This window comes from Pseudorasbora parva, chromosome 20 (assembly GCF_024679245.1).
Source record: "Pseudorasbora parva isolate DD20220531a chromosome 20, ASM2467924v1, whole genome shotgun sequence".
NCBI lineage: Eukaryota > Metazoa > Chordata > Actinopteri > Cypriniformes > Gobionidae > Pseudorasbora > Pseudorasbora parva.
In genome coordinates, this window is record NC_090191.1 from 19,014,273 (window position 1) to 19,020,272 (window position 6,000).

The following is a 6,000-nucleotide window of genomic DNA, read 5'->3' on the forward strand; positions in this document are numbered from 1 at the left end:
AAGTTACTTTGTACTCATTCATAATAAAAAAAAAAATCTGTTTTAATATCCCTAATACAGACAGTGTAAACCATTAATTGGTCTTTCAGTCTGGTCAAACTTGCTAGGCTTGTCTGTTTTGGTGTTTTATAGGGGCACTTGTCAGCTAAACATCAGCTTAAAGAGACAATGGGAGCAACTATAAAAATATCTTATAGGGATAGTTCACACCAAAAATAAAATTACCCCAGGAATTACTCACCCTCAAGAAATATGTGTATATGGCATTCTTATTTCCGATTAATGCAATCAGAGATATATTAAATAATGTCCTCGCTTTTCCCAGCTTTATAATGGCAGTGAAAAGAAGATTTTAAAGCCCAAAAGTGTATCCATGCATCATAAAAAATATCCACACAGCTCCGGGTGGTTAATAAAAGCTGTCTGAAGTGAAGCGATGCATTTTTGTGAGAAAATGATACATATTTAAACCTTAAAAAACTAAATAACTAGCTTCTGGCAGATGGCCTACGGAAGTCTTGGCATCTTATGCCAAAAGAGTAACCCCCTGATGCGATGTAGGAGTAATGTAAGCTTTAGCCCCTCTCGCGGTCCAAACAAACTCAAGACCCTCTTCTCTTATATCAAAATCCTCTAATATTTATATTTAAAAATGACCGGTGTTGTTTTTTGGTCAGTTATCCTCTGCACTTCCATGTTCATTAATATGTCATGTGACAGGTCAGGGGTTACTCTTTTGTCATAAATCAATGCGTATGGCCTTCTGTCAGAAGCTAGATATTTTAGTTTATAAAGTTTTAAATATGGATGGTTTTCCTCACAAAAATGCATTGCTTCGCTTCAGAAGGCCTTTATTAACCCCCTAGAACCGTGTGGATATATTTTATGATGGATGAATGGATGGATGGATGCTCTTTTGTGGGCTTCAAAATCGAATCCTCTTTTCTATTCTTGTTACAAGCACACCAGGTTCCACCCTCTCACAGTCACAGCGCACTCCATCACCAGAATACTGATCACACCCACCTGCACACCATCATCACCAGTAATCACCATCAGCACTTAAAGCACCATGCATTCAGTCAGTCACCATCCGATCTCATTCATACATTTTAAACGTTCGCACAGTTTAAGCTTACCGCAAGGACTCACCTGTTATACCTACCTGCATTCTCCTCGTTGCTCCAATTCTCCAGCGCTCTCCGTGTTTTGTCTCTAAGTCTCCATGTCTCATGTGTCTGCTCTGATTGAGTTACCCAGCGCCATCTACAACAAAAGTACAGTATTTGCTACATTCATCTGCTTATCATCTTACATACACTTACCTGCCCCGCTCATACCTGGTTGCTCAATAAAAGACTCTGTTTAATTACCATCTGTTCTCCGTGACAGCATGTATGTAACAATTATATTATAAAGCTTGGAAGAGTCAGAACATAATAGGGACAAGCCCATAATAAACTTAAATCCAAATGCTTTATCTTGGGAATTAACCACATACCAAAATATCGCGACACCAGCCAGCTTTATTATCTCTTTGATCGCTGTAGAAGTTACCACGACTTACTTCCCAAACATCTCTATTTTGATCAATACTGTAGACATCTGTGCTTATATCCGAACTATAAACTTTTATTTCAGTACTTCTGTGATAATTTGAATTATTGTAACAAAATAACATAGTCTGTGAATGAAAATACCAGCTTTGTTTATTTTTGTTTTTTGTTTTTATTTTGTGAAGCAGATTCATCTACATGGCTCTGGCTCTGGGACAGCTGCAGCACCAACACAGATCTGCATGTTCTGCTGATATGATAGATAGATAGATAGATAGATAGATAGATAGATAGATAGATAGATAGATAGATAGATAGATAGACAGACAGACAGACAGACAGACAGACAGACAGACAGACAGACAGACAGACAGACAGACAGACAGACAGACAGACAGACAGACAGACAGACAGACAGACAGACAGACATTCCATGGTCCATCATCATTAAACAACTCTTTCTTTGGTGTAACATACAGAGACGAAAGGGGTCAAAACCCATGACAGAGTTAAAAGGGAACTCTCACATGATTTCAAGGACAGCCCAATGACAAGAGCAGTTACATACAATTGATGTAGCTCTAGATATGCTTCTTTGTGGCAGACAGGCTTATTTCACCAATAAATAGTTTGTTAAGCATAGGTTTGGTAAAAAGAATTTCATTTGCCAGGCTTACACTATCTGCAGTGCCAGCATTCAAATAGAGGGCTCAGCAACGTGGCATCTAGAAATGCATTAGATGTTGGCACAATACGGAAAATCTATTTTCCGTTTCAACAATAGCTCTGTGGAGAATGGAAAGCAAGGATCTCTTCAGAGACTGACTGGGAAGTATTGTGGAATTAACACAGTCAATGTGGCCCACTGTGGAATACACAACACTGTCATCTTGTTGTGTATTCAGTGTTCTTCTTCTCTTGGAAGGCTGTAAATCACCACATGTCTTGAATTAATCTCTATGAATTTTCTTTAGGGACTCCAATAATACACTGTCAACTTCACCAACTTTACACATGTCCACTGTCTGAGACTGGAGAATATCATTAGCTGGTTTCAGGACATCGAGTAGATGGACTAGAAATTTCCCTATTTCAAAAAAAAATGGTGCCTTTTGATTTGGAATAAAAGGCCTGCTGCCTCAGTGCTCAGATCAGTGCTAGCAAAATAATTCTCTATGATGTTTGAGAGGATACTGAGAAGATCATCTCAATAATGCACATTGTGACATCATAATGGCTTGTCCATAAAATTTGTTTAAAACAAGAAGCTTCATTCTTCTCAGCCATGTAGTGGTGATGGAAAAAGTATATCGGGAAGTAAAAAAAAAAAAAAAAAAAGGATGGACACTGAATGACATGCACAACTGCTAAATGTAGCTGGTGGTTATAGCAGTGAATGCAAGGTATATACTGGCCAAGTATTTTCCCATTGGAGAGGTTCTTTCCAATTGGTTTAACGATGTGAATATTTGAGTGGAAATGTATTCAGTTTCTAGTTGATGTAAGTCAAGCAACCCAATCATATGCTGCTCTGGCAAGGAGTTACACAGAAACCTAATCATTACAGACATATTTTCCCTATTGCACTTGTCTCGTGACCCACCATTTTAAAGGAGAAAACCCTGCTAGTAAGAATCTGTGTAACTGCGCTTAAAGGGATGATGAATTAAGAGATCAAATTTCCCTTGAGCCTTTGATATATAAAAGTTCATTGTGTTAGAATAATATCCTGTAAGTTTCGGAACTGAAAACATCCTTGTTAGTCAAAGAAAAGCTTTTATTGACACCAGGCCCAGAAAATGAGATTAATATAAATATAAATGTATACTGATCAATGACGTAATAGAACGGGGAAACACTTCTCCATTTGTTGGTTCATTCAGGTGATTCAGGATCAGACTCCTGGACATTTAACATTATTGGCCAGGGCTCGCAAAGCCCGATGGGCTAAGTGTTTTCCAAATAGGCTACCAAAACGTAAGCCTGTTGGCAGGCCAGTGAATCTTAAATAGTGAAATAATATTCCTTTCTTGATCTGCGTTGTTGACTCTCTTGACTTGATATTTGAAGGGTGTGCGTGGGTGTGCACATTTCGCGCTTATATCCACTGATCGGGCGGACCAAAGTAATAAAAAAATTACATTCCAACTAATTGTGGGTGGATGAGAGATAAATTTTTGTATTTGTTTGAGAAAGACATTTTGTGAGCCCTGTGAGAGAATCATTCCATTTTCTGCTTTTAAAACAATCCCTCCCTCATGTGAACTGAACTGACAGGGGAGCAGAAGCTCACCAAATGTGCAAATATTATCCAGTCCTAGCTGTGGGCATTTACTTCCAAGTCTTCAATGAGGCACGCCCATCAAAACCGAGTGTTCAAGAGAAAGCCTCAAAACCAGGGTAGAAAATAGCCTATTACTTATTCATTATAATGTTTTTGAATGTAAAAGCCACAAAAACATCATTAGTTGAGCTCAGACAACAAGATATATTTTTTTTAAAGCACGTTCATGTCATCTAATGTCATAAAGCCATATCAGCTAATTTTTCAATGATATAATTCAGAATATCTTTAGAATTAGACCTTTGCATGTTTTGTTATAACCTTTACTATGAGCCAGAAATTAATCTTTTAAAAGAGTGTATTCAAACTACTTAAGGAAGAGGACTGTAGATGTATCCTTGTTTTGATGTGGTTTTTGTGTTCCACGCATCCTTGCATGTTTACACAGATCATTTTAACCACGCTTTCAAGGCTTTGCACATAGTATCTTTAGTTTATTCATTTATTTATTTATTTATTTATTTAACTGTGTTTTGCCCTCGTGCATGCAGTCAATAGCATCTGCATACCCCTGTCCAGTCAATAGCCTCTGCATACCCCTGTCTCATTTCCAGTGCAGCTTTTCAATTGGTTTAACCATGTGAGATAAAAATTACATCTTTCTCACTACCATCATCAAACTTGTGACGGGAAAAAGAACCATATGTCCCGCAAAACACTGTATTCAAGCCATGGACACAAACTGTATCATCTTAAATCAAATGACAGTGATATGGACCCAAATGCACATTTGGGGTAGCTATTTAAGATTGACTGGGATGGTGCATTTTAGTTTAGGTCCAGTATTTTGCTGCCACCAGCAGTGTGATTTAGGGGGGCTGAGGTGGAAGGAGATGGCAAGCTGCAGGTTGGAGTAATAGGCGTGTCGAAAAGAGGCATGCCAAATGGTGAATAGACTCGAAACCCCTAACACAAAGCCATCTGCCCTAATGCTACCCCACACCCTGACAGATAGCTTTCGGAACCAATGACAGAAACCTTTCTCCACGCACCTTTCATCATGCCCCAACCTTCACTCCAACCTGCAGTAGGGATGGGCGATATGGATTTAAAACAATATCACAATATTTTCTGGTATCTGTTGTGATAATGATATCAATGATTACTTCACTTTCTATTGATTGTTTTTGGCCAAAAGTGATATCTGCAAGCATTCTTGAGAGCCTCAGAAACATAAACATTGATCTAAAGTAAAACATACCCGTCATCAAATAGACTCCTATAATATGCCAATTACATTAAAAAAATCAACAACAAAAATCCAAACACCAGGCCTTGTAGCAATGGAAAAGTTACATTTCTTCTGAAAAATTGCAGATCACGTTTAAAAAGTGCAACTGTACTGAAAATACATCATGTAATAATAATTGCACACAATAATAAATAAAATATATGACAAATTTGAAATGTAAACACTGAATCTGTATTTAATCCTACTCTCATGGTGTAAACAGTGGCAAAAACCATGTATGAATTAAAACATGAATGCATATTTGTCATTTTAACCAAACATGTTGGTCATTCAGTGTTTCTGTAAAAAATAACAATGTGATTGATAAAATTATATTATTACTAATAGATTTAAAAAAAAACCACTAAGCTGTTAGATTCATGAATATTAATCACGTTGTCAGCATTCACTCAAACTAATTTGCTGAAATCACAACAGGGACAATAATAGGTGAGCGCCAGCGAACGAGATTGCTGTTTGCGCATTAGTTTATGCTTGTTCATAAAGGCTAAATAATTCCAAATTAACATTTTACAGGAAAATACAACAAAGAATGTTTTGGTATGTAAGACACTCTCACTCTCTCTTTCACAGTGTGAGAGACACTCTCAGTGCCACACACTAGTGTTTATTGTGCATAATACACTGTGCATTTATTGAGGTGAACCGAAATAGCACGCTTTACGGCTCGCTTGACAGAGAGAAAAACTGTAAATCGCTCAGTAGGAGTGTTTGGCAAGTGAAAATATATCTGTGTACCAGTTCCAGATTGTAAAGGTTGCTCCTCTTTGAGTGAAAAACTCTCAGCTTAACGTTCTGCCATAGTTGTGGATGGGTCGTAAACAGAAAAACGTCATCAACAAGACTTA